Consider the following 15,817-nt stretch of genomic DNA (forward strand, 5'->3'; position numbering starts at 1 on the left):
GTGATCATTCATTCATGAACCATTTCAGTCATATCCGACTCTTAGTGATTCTATGTGCCTTCTCCCGCAATACGCCAGAGACCAAATATGGTATTACCATGGTATCATTTTTTTTTTTGAAACACAGTATTACCATGATACAATTTCCACATGAATATGGTATTATCTTGATACTTATCTAAATAAAAATTATTATCATGGTACCATTAAAAATCATGGTATTACAGTAATACAATGTACAAATAAATCAGGTATTAACATGATCATATATATATATATATATATATATATATATATATATATATATATATATATATATATATATATATATATATATATATATATATATATATATATATATATATATATATATATATATATATACACACATTAAAAACCACAGTATTACCATTGTACCATGTCCAAAAAACAAAAACAAAATATTAGTACCATGGATCTTTTTTGCTAGTTGTTTGTAATATCCTTTACATGTTCAATGAAACAACTGTGTGTTCACAAATATATTAGACTTTAATACAAAGAACTTAATTATTCATGAGCAACTTGTTAATTATTCTATATGTAGCCTCTCTACTCAAGGTTAGGCAGATGGCATCTCCAACAGAGCAAACTCATTAGGATAATTAAAAGAGATGCTTTACACTGATGGTGACCTATAGAAAGATCTTATGAATGATGCTTTAAATAATAACATGAAGTCATATTTTTGGAACGTATCTCATCCAAACACATAATTATGAAAATGAAGATCTGGCAGTGTTAAAAGGCAAAGAGTAACAGGTACAGCTGGTGTTGTCTTGAGCAGTGGGGTAATTTTGAGGTGTTATTACTCACACAATAATAATGGCAGCGGGACGTCTCAGTCAGGCTCATGGCACGGTGCAGAATGACCCCTGGGCGAGCCACATTGAGATCAGGAGAAAGGGAGTGGGCGGAGCCTTCTGTTGTCAATGGAGTCTCTGTCACCTGGTTTTTACACATAAAAAATACCAAGATGTGAAGGCTTGATTGTTTTCGTAAGATGTTTGGGTTTTTCATAACGTTTACAATCTACTTGCGGGTCATTGCTAGGGCATTGCTATTGTTTCATGGGTAATTGCTAGGGTCAAACTTTACATGAAGCTTGATATCATGGTGTTAGTTTTTTTAGGTGGTGCTAGGGTCTTCTGAGTGGTTGCTAAGGTGTTACTATGACGGTTCTAGGCTGGTTATGGCTGTTTACTATGTTACTAAGTTTTCAAACATTACATAAAACTTGATGGTTGGGTGTTGTGGGTGATTGCCAAAGCATTGTTAGATGGTTTCTAAGGTGTTGCTAAGGTGCAAAGCTATGTGTTTGCCATGGTGTTCTGGACATTACTATGCAGTTTCTGGTAAGTTATGGCTGGTAATTATGATTTTGCATTGCTAGGCCCTGCTATGCATTTGCTACAGTGTTGAATGGTTATTTGGCATTACTACAGTGTTGTTGGTGGTTACCAGGCAGTTTTAGGCATTGTGTTTGGTTTATTTTTCAAACTATACAATAAGATGTTGTAGGTGGTTGCCAAAGAATTGTTAGATGGTTGCTAAACCATTCTTAGTGGTTTTTGGCACAATGCTTTGCATTTGCTACAGTGTTCTGGGTGGTTGCTAGGGTGTTACTATGTGGTTGCTAGGGTGTTCTAGGTGGTTGCTATAGAATTGTTATACATTTGCTAGGGTGTGAAACATAGTTGCCAGGGCCTTGCTATGTGTTTTCTAGGATGTTCTAGGGCATTATTGTTTTTTCAAACTTGACATAAAAATAGATGGTAGGGTATTGCATGTGGTTGCCAAGGCACTGTTAGGCAGTTGCTAGAATTTACTTGGTGTTTTTCAGCACAATGCTAAAGTGTTGCTAAGCAGTCGCTAGGGTGTTATGGATGGCTATGTCGTTGCTGTGTGGTTACGCCAAAAGAGCCCATTTGCATTTCAGTGGCCCATTTCAAAGAAATATACCGACAATATTGTGTCTAAAATGTAAGTCACCTAATGGCCTATCAACAATGTTTACTGAATTGGTGTATAAAATCATTATCACATTTGCAAACATGCTGATATTCGGGAAAACATCACTTTTGCTCAAGTGATATTGTTTATACAGCAAATATTAAGAACTTATACAGATAATTTTGTGCACCATATCTCAATTAGGAAAGAGAACATTTTGAAATCTTATGTCAAGAATTACAATAGAAAGTTTTTGTAATACAACCCCTGGTCTCTAAATATGACTCTCAAGTGCCTCCGTCAACTGGATTTCATCAGTTTTATCGTCCACCAGGTGAAAATAGTAAATTTAAATGCGTAGAAATTAATAACACTTCTCAGGACAAATTGTGTGGGATGTGATACAAGCCAAAGCATAATCCTAGGATAAGGGCCGGAGTTTGTTCAATGCAAGCACCACTAATTATGCTAAATGACAGTTTCTTTGTATAAAGAATAACAAGGAGACCTTGGCTGACAAGAACAGATCCATCCAGTCATAATGGTTTCTAAGCAACAGGTAATTTCACAATAGACGCAGCTGTAGTTTAAAGGGCTGTTCACAGTGGGAGTCATACGCAGCTCCTCTGGAAGTCAATGCATCCCGCAGCAACCTTGAAGCAGTCCACATTGTGTGCTGCGGCGACGGCTACCACTTTTCAGAGGAAATAAAAGGAAAGGAGAAGTCAAGATAATGAAACCACATCTCTCGCATTTGCCTGAGAATCTCCTATAGAGAGACCGGCTTCCAAGCACCAATCTAAAGTTTGATGGAATCAAGGTTTCTTTCACGTCTGTCTCGATTTTTTTTCATCTTCTTATGAAATAAGCTTCTTAAACAAAGGCAGGGCAAGAAAAACAGTGCTAAGGCCCAACAGTATCAGTAAGCCGGCTGCTGCAGTGTGACGTTGTTCGCAACTGAACAAGAGCTCCATTCAAAGTTGCTCAACCCTGAGAAGCATAATCAGATGTGGTATTTCTGCAGCTGAACCTTGGCTTTTGGGTCAGGAATCGCTGCCTGCTTACGACATCATGCTCAATGGTCACGTGACCACCAAGGGACTGTTGCTTCTTATGAAGTTGAATTCTTGATTCCGATTGGTTAATACTTTTTCAGCACACTCTTCATCCATTAATTATGGCCTGGGCTTAAGTATGTAAAAAAAGTTCTGAAAGCGTGTTTTAAGCCTAAAAAGAGTCTTGAGCTGAATACTTTATACAGACACGTGGTATACACCAAATGATTGACTCCAGACTACTGAATCATTAAAAAATAAATGCACTACTTTACATTGTGGCCACGTTATGACCCTGGGTGAATGAAATCATTTTTAATAATTCAGTGGTCTGTTGTCAATTATTCCTTTCTTGAAATTAATATCAGACTTTTTATATTAATCCTCAAGTTATAGACAGAATAAATTCTGTAGAAATATGGATGATGGAAAGCAGTCTCAATTGATCATTTAGTATTTGACACCATGTAAATAAATTAAGTAATAAAATTATATCAATATATAACCAATATAATAAATTACTCACTTACTGTGGAAAGAAAGAAAGAAAGAAAGAAAGAAAGAAAGAAAGAAAGAAAGAAAGAAAGAAAGAAAGAAAGAAAGAAAGAAAGAAAGAAAGAAAGAAAATATATTAAATAAGACATTCCAGGTAGATTGACAGTCATGTTTAGCTTCTTCCATTTTCTAATGATTGCTCCAGCAGTGGATCTTTTTTCACCAAGCTGCTTGGTAATTTCCCCATAGCCCTTTCCAGCCTTGTGGAGGTTTACAATTTTTTCTCTTGTGTCTTTGGACAGCTCTTTGGTGTTGGCCATGTTAGTAGTTGGATTCTTACTGATTGTATGGGGTGGACAGGTGTCTTTATGCAGCTAACGACCTCAAACAGGTGCATCTAATTTAGGATAATAAATGGAGTGGAGGTGGACATTTTAAAGGCAGACTAACAGGTCTTTGAGGGTCAGAATTCTAGCTGATAGACAGGTGTTCAAATATTTATTTGCAGCTGTATCATACAAATAAATAGTTAAAAAATCATACATTGTGATTTCTGGATTTGTTTTTTAGATTATGTGGAGTGCACCTGCGATGACAATTTCAGACCCCTCCATGATTTCCAAGAGGGAGAACTTGGAAAATAGCAGGGTGTATACAATTATTGTTATTATTTATTTTTAATTACCAAGAGTTGCATAAATTAGGCAGTGATATAGTGATATACAGTCACCTAAAGGATTATTAGGAACACCATACTAATACTGTTTGACCCCCTTTCGCCTTCAGAACTGCCTTAATTTTAGGTGGCATTGATTCAACAAGGTGCTGAAAGCATTCTTTAGAAATGTTGGCCCATATTGATAGGATAGCATCTTGCAGATGATGGAGATTTGTGGGATGCACATCCAGGGCACGAAGCTCCCGTTCCACCACATCCCAAAGATGCTCTATTGGGTTGAGATCTGGTGACTGTGGGGGCCATTTTAGTACAGTGAACTCATTGTCATGTTCAAGAAACCAATTTGAAATGATTTGAGCTTTGTGACATGGCGCATTATCCTGCTGGAAGTAGCCATCAGAGGATGGGTACATGGTGGTCATAAAGGGATGAACATGGTCAGAAACAATGCTCAGGTAGGTCATGGCATTTAAACAATCCATAATTGGCACTAATGGGCCTAAAGTGTGCCAAGAAAACATCCCCCACACCATTACACCACCACCACCAGCCTGCACAGTGGTAACAAGGCATGATGGATCCATGTTCTCATTCTGTTTACGCCAAATTCTGACTCTATCATCTGAATGTCTCAACAGAAATCAAGACTCATCAGACCAGGCAACATTTTTCCAGTCCTCAACTTTCCAATTTTGGTGAGCTTGTGCAAATTGTAGCCTCTTTTTCCTATTTGTAGTGGAGATGAGTGGTACCCGGTGGGGTCTTCTGCTGTTGTAGCCCATCTGCCTTAAGGTTGTGCGTGTTGTGGCTTCACAAATGCTTTGCTACATACCTCGGTTGTAACGAGTGGTTATTTCAGTCAAAGTTGCTCTTCTATCAGCTTGAATCAGTCGGCCTATTCTCCTCTGACCTCTAGCATCAACAAGGATGTTAGCATCAACAAACATACTGGATGTTTTCCCCTTTTCACACCATTCTTTGTAAACCCTAGAAATGGTTGTGCGTGAAAATCCCAGTAACTGAGCAGATTGTGAAATACTCAGACCGGCCCGTCTGGCACCAACAACCATGCCACACTCACAATTGCTTAAATCCCCTTTCTTTCCCATTCTGACATTCAGTTTGGAGTTCGGGAGATTATCTTGACCAGGACCACACCCCTAAATGCATTGAAGCAACTGCCATGTGATTGATGACATGTTGATTAGGTAATTGCATTTGATGAGAAATTGAACAGGTGTTCCTAATAATCCTTTAGGTGAGTGTATTTTAATATCTTATCATTATTCTATATATTATATTATTTAATATATTTATTATTGTTGTTGCTAATTACCATTATTACATATTTCTTTTTTATTATTTACTCAAATTAGCACACATTAGGCTCTAGGCGATAAAGGTGATATATAAAGTATCTGTTTTCCACTTACTAGTGTTATTAATATTTTTTATTAATAAGTAGATGATAATTATTAATAATAATACATATAAAAAGATAATATATCACTATTGCCACAGTCTTGTTTAGTTTTAGACAACTATACTGTTGTCTAATATTACATTTATTAAATCATTTTAATAAAAAATTATATTACATCATTGTTTTACATGAATGTTTAACATAATGTGTACATGCACAGCGAAAAGGGAAACCAAGAGAACCAAAAGTTTACCATGTTTTACAATCCATGTAATACAATCTTAAATATTAGAACCAACAAAAAACTATCATAGGCTATGTTAGACCTTGTACCAGGGTAATACCCTTGTTTTTTTTGGAGATGGTATATGGTAACACCATGGTTTAGGAGACTAACATGATGGAAATACCATGGTATTGGTAAAAGATATTGCAACAATATATATACATAGTATATTTACCAGTATACTAATGGTTTTAAAATCAATCAACCAACCAATCAATCAACAAATCACATACATTTTAAAACTATCAAACCATATTGGTGTTAATGAATTGTATACAATTTAAGATAGTTTTGCTCTAAGTTTTTGAAGCAAGAATTTGCGTAACTGGACCACTGACTTTAAATCTAAGATTTAACCCTTGTGGCAACTAGCCCCAGAGTTTCTATTGACAGAGACAAGTCTACCTCTCAAAAACATTTGGAAATTATGTGATTATCAAGAACTTAAACACAATCCATTCATGTTCTCAAGACAGACATTGAGAAATATCAGAGGAAGCGTTCTTGTCTGGCTCTTTCCACTGAACTGATTGTTATGGAGGACAGGTCTGATTCTCCTCAGCCGTTCAATACAACCCAACATTGACTCAAGCTATCCACGTTTCCCCACCTCTAGAGACTTCAGACTAGTCAATAATTCAGAAGCCGAGGCTGAAATGATATAAGCTTGAACGGACAGCCAGAAAAGAAAGAGGATGTGGAGAAAAAGAGCAAAAAGGGGTCATTTTAAAGTAAAAAAGCAAGATATACAGTAGATAAAAGATCATGAGCATAGAACTAGTTAACGTCTAATTAATAAAAAAGATTAAAAGATGGATATATTTTATAACATATACAAAAAATGAAAAAGAAAACACGACATGATAAATAACTGTCTAATACTCATGATAAATAACCGTCGCCTTTAATTTAGTCTAAGACATCAGTAATGCAGCCCCAGCTGCTGACAGCAGTGCTTTGAGAAACGAGACAGATGTGTAAAACTGATGATTTAGGTCATTATCAGCGTCTAAACTTATCAATGCTGTATCAGTTATTAGATTGAGTGGCTGTACGGCTGGCAGACAAACTTAATTTACTGTTTAATTATTCTACACGCGGTTATTAATCCCAGCTACAGATAACACGTGTAATTTGTTCAATCCTAATCGTTTGCTAGTGTGGTCTCTGGTCTGGTTTGCTTGACAACATAAGTGAATAATTAAATGTGTAAGGCACGGCTGGTCTATGAGGGGGGAATTATTGCATTGAGATGGTGGCTGAATGTCATAAAACATGTCAAGAACATGTCCAGGTCATGTTATCATCATGATCCCCCAAAACATTAAAAAAAGCCTGTTGTGCAATAAGACAAGGAAGCTTACTTTTAGGAGCACTGCGGATGATTTCCCAAAAATATTAATTAATTAATAATAATAATAAAGATGTAGAAAGAAACATTTTAATAAATAATGCATAAGATTATGACCACCTTCCTAATATTGTGTTGGTCCCCCTTTTGCTGCCAAAACAGCCCTGAGCCGTCGAGGCATGGACTCCATTAGACCCATGAAGGTGTGCTGTGTGGTATCTGGCACCAAGATATTTAGCAGCAGATCCTATAAGTTGCGAGGTGGGGCCTCCATGGATCAGACTTGTTTGTTTAGCACATCCACAGATGCTCGAATTTGATGCTGCAAAGTCAACCCCTTAAAGTCATTGTTTTGCTCCTCAAACCATTCCTGAATAATTTTTGCCTTGTGGCAGGGCGCATTATCCTGCTGAAAGAGGCCACAGTCACCAGGGAATACAGTTTCCAGGAAAAGGTGTACATGGTCTGCAACAATGCTTAGGTAGGTGGTACGTGTCAAAGTAACATCCACATGGATGACAGAACATTGCCCAAAGCATCACACTGCCTCCACTGGCTTGCCTTCTTCCCATAGTGCATCCTGGTGCCATGTGTTCCCCAGGTTAGTGAAGCACATGCATCCGGTGATCCACGTGAACCACTAACAAGTGCCGAGATAAAGAGATAGTCAGAGTTATTTACATCATCTGTCAGTGTTCATAATTTTATGCCTGATCGGTGTATATTAGGCAGTGATATTGATAAATTTTTATATATAATTTCAATTTGAAAATCAATGTAAATTCTGTTTCTTCCGTCATGGACCATGGGGCCAAACTATAACAGATTATAGAAGATTCTTATATTGTTTGAAGTAGATCCTGTCAGGAGCTAAAAATCATTGTTACTGATTTTACAGTAACAACGGATCTGTTCAGTTTGTAGGTTTTTAAAGACAAACAGAATTAGCTTTGTCGAGCATTGGAACTTTGGTAGGAACTATGGCAAATTTTGCTTAAGAATCATTTATCGTGAGCTGAGGCATGTAAGGAAGCATGACGATGTGAGTGTGCCAAAGTAAACCTTAAAACAAAAAAGGAACAAGATGCTGAGGCATTCTGGTGTTGATAAAAGTAGAACAAAGCCTGATCACGCTGAACACACTCGACAGCAGAGTGCTTTTAAAAACTTGCGCAAACAGCCGAAGGGCCGACAGAGCGACAGAACGCGACTGATAAAAGCGAGGCAGTCTGAGACGGGTTGAGCTCCGCGCCTCACGTCTCCAGAGGAAAGAAGTCTCCCAGCAGGATTTAAAAGCCTCGTCTTTATCAGGCTCCTTGCGGCGCACCGACTTTGAAATTAAATGACACTCATTTGTAAATCTCTCTGTGAACGACTGGAAAATGTAAAATGCCACAAAATGCCATTGAGAAGATATCTTGTAGGGAAGGTTTTGGATTTGTGTAGCACAAAACTTTCAAAAGGGATTTGCTTCTTTTATAGCCATCTTCTGATCATTAAAATCAGACTACAATAAATATTGCTTTCAGGAAAGTTATAGCAGGCCTTAAATTGAAACAATAATAAAAGGTACAGTGTGCATTGCAGTGTGATGCCATATGCACAGCATGCACACGTTTTTGTGTGTGTTGTGTATCCCATAATGCAATGTGATCCATTTTAGTTTTTAGAAAAACATCAACTCTCAAAATCTTAATCTATTTGATCATCCTGTAAAAAAAAAAAAATAGAATGATAGCGCAATATAACTATTATTAAAACTATTGGACAAACAGACAGACAGGCAAACAGATGGATAATGGATGTATGGACGGATAGATGGAACAACAGAGATAGATAGATAGATAGATAGATAGATAGATAGATAGATAGATAGATAGATAGATAGATGGATGGATGGATGGATGGATGGATGGATGGATGGATGGATGGATGGAACTACAAATGAATTGATGGATGGAAAAAACAGATGAATCAATAGATAGATAGATAGATAGATAGATAGATAGATAGATAGATAGATGGATGGATGGATGGATGGAACGATAGATAGATAGATAGATAGATAGATAGATAGATAGATAGATAGATAGATAGATAGATAGATAGATAGATAGATAGATAGATAGATAGATAGGTTTGCACAATAATCATGCACTGTATGTCTTTATTAACCCATGTTTCAAACTAAAGCATCAGAGAAAAGAAGACGTGAAGGAAATGTATAATGGCAGCGTTTAAAGGACTGGAGTCTCTTTGTTCATGAAATAACACCAGCGGGGATTAAAGCAGCAGATCGGTCTCAGAGGAAATGGCACGCTTGTGACTAACAGGTTTGGTGGCAGCTCAATCTATTTTTGAACAACAGATGAACAATACATGCGGTCTTTCATGTCTCAAACGATCTTGTTTTGTATTATAACAAGCAAATCCACTGGCTCAGCCCTGTTTAGCAGAGATTAACCAACTTTCATTAAAAATATTCTGATTCACTCAAGACAACAACACCAGAAGTGACCTCATCTGCATTAGAGGACGTCCCTTCAGATGCTGAAAGCCAATCAACACGTTGTACGGTAATTAGCAGCAATATGAGTGTTTTACAGAGGACTGTCTCTCCAAGGCCTGTGCAGGATCAAGTGTTAAAGGGTCATCATCCCCAACCCTGAAACACACACACACACACACACACACACACACACACACACAACGTTCCTTCCTCTCACAGGGACCTGTGCATGCAAATGACAATCTGTTGTTACTAATGAAGGGTTGGGTCATGTGATGTGCTCGTATCCTGAGGGTGAAGAGTCCCTGTACGGAGAGGGGGAGGTGCTGTCAATACGATTGCCTTTAATCCCTACAATTAGATCCATCATTCCCACCCAATTTATTTTATAAATCGAATTTTTAATGAACAGATTTACCTCGATTAATAAAAAAAAGCTTGATAAAATATTCATAAAATTGTTTTTTTAAAGTACAAATTATATAACTTATACTATATTCTTTATGTGAGGAACAGAACAAAATTTAAGTCAATACCATATGCAGATGGATGGATGGAAATACATTTTAATTTTTACAAAGTTGCATAATCGCAAAAGTATTACTGCATTTTATTTGTTTTGTTCATTAGCATAATGCCATAACATATCTCTAGGGAGAGTTGAAGAATCATGTAACATGCTTCCTGTCATTGATTTCCACACAACAACAGTGACAAAAAGGCATTATATTCAGTCATTAGTCGGCTATCAATTTCATAAATGAGAGACTGGATGTAATAATCTGGCTGCAAACTGTATCATGGAATATAAAGTTCTTCATAAAACCACAGGAGCACATCTGTTCCATGTCCACTGGGCTTTCTGTGACGCTCCATATCCGGTAAGAGAGATGACTCTCTTGCCGGTATCAAGACTGTATCATCCACTACCGAAACAATGAGGTCACCATTTAAAGGAACTGTTGGAAACGAGGTATTGAACTGGCCTTTGCCATCTCTGACTAAAAAAAGTTGTCTTTAGCCAAGTCTCTTTCTTTAAATCCTGGACAACAAAAGCAAACAATTTAATATGAATCCTGGTGGGAAGACTTTTCTGTGGAAAAAAATAAGTAGTATGAAGTAGGCAAAAGAGTGAGAACAGCTGCGTCAGATAGTGGGGGATTTATAACATAGCTTGGAAACTCTTATCAGCAAGACTGCAGTGAAAAAAAGTCAGCCTTAAGCAGTTATTCATAACTTCCTGTTGCTACTGTATGACTATGAGGACACAGCTGAACTTTAGGCCTCAAGTGGGTGATATAGGTTCAAATCAGGCCTGTAACATTTCAAATATAGCAGTCATTCACAACTATAAAAATGGGCCAAACAAAACACATTAAAACAAAGCAAAAAATACCACAAAACAAAATATTTAAAATATTAAAAACACAACAACAAAACACTAAACAACACATAAAAACAGCATAAAACACCACAAAAAAACACAACAGCACAATGAAAAACAACAAAAAACACCACAACAAACAAAACAAAATATCACAAAACATCAAAACACCACAACAAACTGAACAAAATATCACAAATCATCAAAACAATAAAACACCACAAAACAACAAACAAAACAATAAAACACCATAACAAACAAAACAAAAACCACCACAACAAACAAAACAAAAAACACCACAAAACAATAAAACACCACAAAAAACAAAACAATAAAACACCACAACAAACAAAACAATAAAACACCACAAAACAACAAACAAAACAATAAAACACCATAACAAACAAAACAATAAAACACTATAACAAACAAAAAACACCACAACAAATAAAACATAAAACACCACAACAAACAAAACATCAAAACAATAAAACACCACAACAAACTAAACATAAAAATACCACAAAACAATAAAACACCACAACAAACAAATTAATAAAACACCACAAAACAACAAACAAAACAACAAAACACCATAACAAACAAAAACACCACAACAACAACAAAAAAACACCACAACAAACAAAACAAAAAACACCACAACAAAACATCAAAAACAATAAAACACCATAACAAACAAAAAACACCACAACAAACAAAAAACACCACAACAAAACATCAAAAACAATAAAACACCATAACAAACAAAACAATAACACACCTCAACAAACTAAACAAAAAATACCACAAAACATCACAAAAACACCTGCACACAAAACAAAAAAACACCATAACAAACAAAACATCGAAAACTAAAACACCACAACAAACGAAACAAAATACCACAAAACAACAAACAAAACTATAAAACACCACAGCAAATTAAAAAAACAACAACAACAAAACAACACCAAAAACACCACAACAAAACAATAAAACACAAAACAAAAAACACCACAACAAAACAAAATAAAAAAATGCTACAAAACATCATAAAACAACAAAATGCCAAATGCCACAAAACAAAACCTACAGTGAGCTTAGGGAAACACAAATCATGTTATATATAAATGTATATATCTATAGTATTTTTTTTTTATCTTTTTGTAATATAAATAAACAATGTTTTTTCTTTTCTACAATGAAGCCATGTTATAAAAAAAATTATTAAAAAAAAAACAATTTTGTATTATCTAAAATGCTGATCAGATGTGACTGATTTCAGAAAAGTTCTGGGCTCATTTGAAGCGGCTCCCAGAACAAGTTTTTACTGCTGTACTGTGTTTATTTGGTCTGGCTAAAGCCGCAGGTCGGATTTGTTGCCAGGCATTTCTCTGCGTGATCTCAGTCAGGGAAAGGGAAGGAATAACACCATGCAGTTTTCCTTATGCCTGACAAAAATAGTCAGAAATGACTCAATTCACACATTATCACGGTTAATAACTGCCCTGTGCATTAGTTTACTTTAGGAACAACTATTGGGGTTCATATTCTTAACACATTATACAGTGCCCTCCACTAATATTGGCACCCCTAGTAAATATGAGTAAAGGCAGGATATAATGGCTGGGATCTTCCAAAATAAAACTCCTTATGAAATAAATGTTTTTCTATAGTTCACGTTTAACTAAATTACTGCAATGTACTTTTCCCAAGATAGCAGCTCTGAGTTTCTCCTACAATGCCTGATGAGTTTGGAGCAAACCTGACCAGAGATCAGAGAAGAGATCCTTCAGATTCCCAGCTCTATGTTGGGGCTTCTTTTCGGTTCATCACTCATTCTCTAAAGGGTTCAGGTCAGGGGACTGGGACGGACATGGCAGAAGCTTCATTTTGGGCTCAGAGACACGTCACACATGTGTTGATTTTGATGTTTGTTTTTGATCACTGTCCTGGTGGACGATCCAACCACGGCCCATTATTAGATTTCTAGCAGAGGCAGTCAGGTTTAGATTTTTTTTATCTGTTGGTATTTACTAGAATCCATGATACCATGTATCTGAAGATATCCAGGACCTCAAGCAAAAAACAGGCCCAGAACATTAAAAGATCCAGCTGTACGTTTAACAGCGGGCATGGGGTACTTTTTATTTTTTATCTTTTTTTTTGGTTTCATCGGACCACAAAACCAGGTACCATTTGAAGTTCCAGTCGTGTCTGACAACTGAGTATGCTGGAATATGCTTGTTTCTGGAGGAGGATCTTTTAGTGAAACCCTCCTAAACAACATGTGGTGATGTAGGTAATTTATTTTGATAATTTATTTTAAGGATTTTTGACCCCAAAACTCAACTAATCTCTGCAATTCTTCATCTGTGATACGTCTTTGTCCACTCAGATTCTCCTCCTCATGGAAACACCAAATACACTTTAATATACATTTGTACGTGTATATGTTAGACAAGCGATTAACTGTTTGGATACATTCATCAACAGAAAACTAATCATTGTTGTATATACACCAATCAGGCATAACATTATGACCAACTTTCTAACATTGTGTTGGTCCTCCTTTTGCTGTCTAAACAGCCCTGACCCATCAAGGCATGGACTCCACTACACCCCTGAAGGTGTGCTGTGGTATCTGACAATAAGATGTTAGAAGCAGATCCTTTATGTTATGTAAGTTGCGAGGTAAGACGTCCGTGGATGGGACTTGTTTGTTCAGCACATCCCACAGATGCTCAATTGGATTGAGATCTGGGGAATTTGGAGGCCAAATCAACAGCTCAAACTTGTTGTTGTGCTCCTCAAACCATTCCTAAATCATCTTTGCTTTGTGGCAGAGCACATTATCTTGCTAAAAGAGGCCACAGCCCCCAGGGAATATCGTTTCCATGAAAGGGTGTACATGGTCAGAAACAATGCTTAGGTAGGTGGTACATGTCAAAGTAACATCAATATGGATGGCAGGACCCAATGTTTCCAAGCAGAACATTGCCCAAAGCATCACACTGCCTCTGCCGGCTTGCCTTCTTCCCATAGTGCATCCTGGTGCCATGTGTTTTCCAGTTAAGAGACACATACCCGGGCATCCACGTTATGTTACCTTGTACTATCACGGTACATGGTATCGCTGCAGCACTTTTTTTGGAATAGTAAGGTGATACAAACACTTTGCTAATCTGCATGTAAAATAAACGTTGACAAATTATGACCGTTTGCCCTCAGTCCATTTACATCTCGTGAAACCAGCCATACGGTGACATCAGTATGTGTGAGTATTTATTTTCACAGTGTGGGGCGTAATGGAGGAGCGTAGTCATTGATCTCCGCAGGGGGTTGAAAGAATGGAAGGTTCCTCTCTCTCCGCGGGACTCTCAGATGAAACGCTTCAGGCTGTCGGGTCATTTGTATCGCGATGACGTTCACAAACATTACGCTGACTGGTCAATGGCTTCAAAGCATTGGTTTCACGTCTGAAAACAGCTGTCCGGTCCGGCTCATGGTCAGCCGGTGATGAAGTAAAGATTTTTTGTTTCCTTTAGAGCAATGTTCAGTCACCAATGCCATTAAAAATGGAAAGACCTAGCTTTTTGTGGACACACGATAGTTTTGCATATATTTTTTTTGTGCTTTTGCAGATTAAAATCAGGTGCCATTTCAGTCAAAGTAAAACTGACTAAAATAAGAAATACAGTATGACATTGTACATACAACAACAAAAATCACTATATAGTTTTGCTGCATGGAAAAGAGCAGTGTGAGCACTGTTCAAAATATCTTGAGTAAATGATAATTTTATGATGATGGATTTCATCTTTAGTCATGAGAAATTCAACAGTTTAGAGTGATCAGTTAACACCGAATTATATAGTTTCAATCAATTGTTCCTGCCGTCTAACCTTTGTCTGAAGTCTGCCTGAAGATGATAAGCCCCTTCTTCCACAAGGAAAGATTTACACAACACTAGCTTTCTGGACTATAGAAAATTACAGCTTTATAGCTGGTGTTGAAATCCCACAGAGATAAGACTCACACAGTCATATATCACTGCGAAATTGGGTCTTCTTCAAACACTGACAATAAACTCCCAGCAAATTGATGCCAAGATTTAATTCTGAACATCCCAGATGGCCGAAAACACAGTCCACAATATTGTGCCAAATCAATCATATAGCAGTCATACGTCCAGTCTATATTGCCTGCGCTGTAAATGAAATTTTGCAAAACAAACTATCCCGAATATTTATTCTGTCCTATTCTTGCTTGTCTTTTTAACCAAAAAACAAAAACAATACATATAAAAGTCTACGCATTGTATAGAGCCTAATTCAACAAAACAAAAAAAGTACTTGCATTAAGTGGTTTTAATTAAAGAACTTCACAAAAGAAGTTTAGAAATTCAAAGAAGATCAAAATTCTGGCATGATTTCCTCACGATTATGTTGTTCCAAACCCATATGACTTTTTACAGAACACAAAAGAATATATTTTACAGAATGTCTCAACTGAAATAAATGGGGCCTAAAACAACATTGGATCTCAATGACTTCCACTTTATGAAAAAATACTTTTTTCATACATTTGTTTTAAAGGTCTCCTACAGCAGGTTTACATGCATCCAAGGATAAAATAGATTT

General features: G+C 36.7%; 1 long non-coding RNA gene across 1 annotated transcript in view; it reads right to left on the reverse strand.

Annotated features, from left to right (window-relative positions):
* Positions 1-855: 855 nt before the first annotated feature.
* LOC137065281 (uncharacterized) overlaps positions 856-15,817 on the reverse strand; it is a 32,118-nt gene continuing 17,156 nt past the window's right edge. The window contains exon 5 of the long non-coding RNA XR_010901613.1: positions 856-987. This is a non-coding gene — a long non-coding RNA (uncharacterized lncRNA). The remainder of the gene's footprint in view (positions 988-15,817) is intronic.

The sequence above is a fragment of the Pseudorasbora parva genome, chromosome 25 (assembly GCF_024679245.1).
Source record: "Pseudorasbora parva isolate DD20220531a chromosome 25, ASM2467924v1, whole genome shotgun sequence".
Classification (NCBI taxonomy): domain Eukaryota; kingdom Metazoa; phylum Chordata; class Actinopteri; order Cypriniformes; family Gobionidae; genus Pseudorasbora; species Pseudorasbora parva.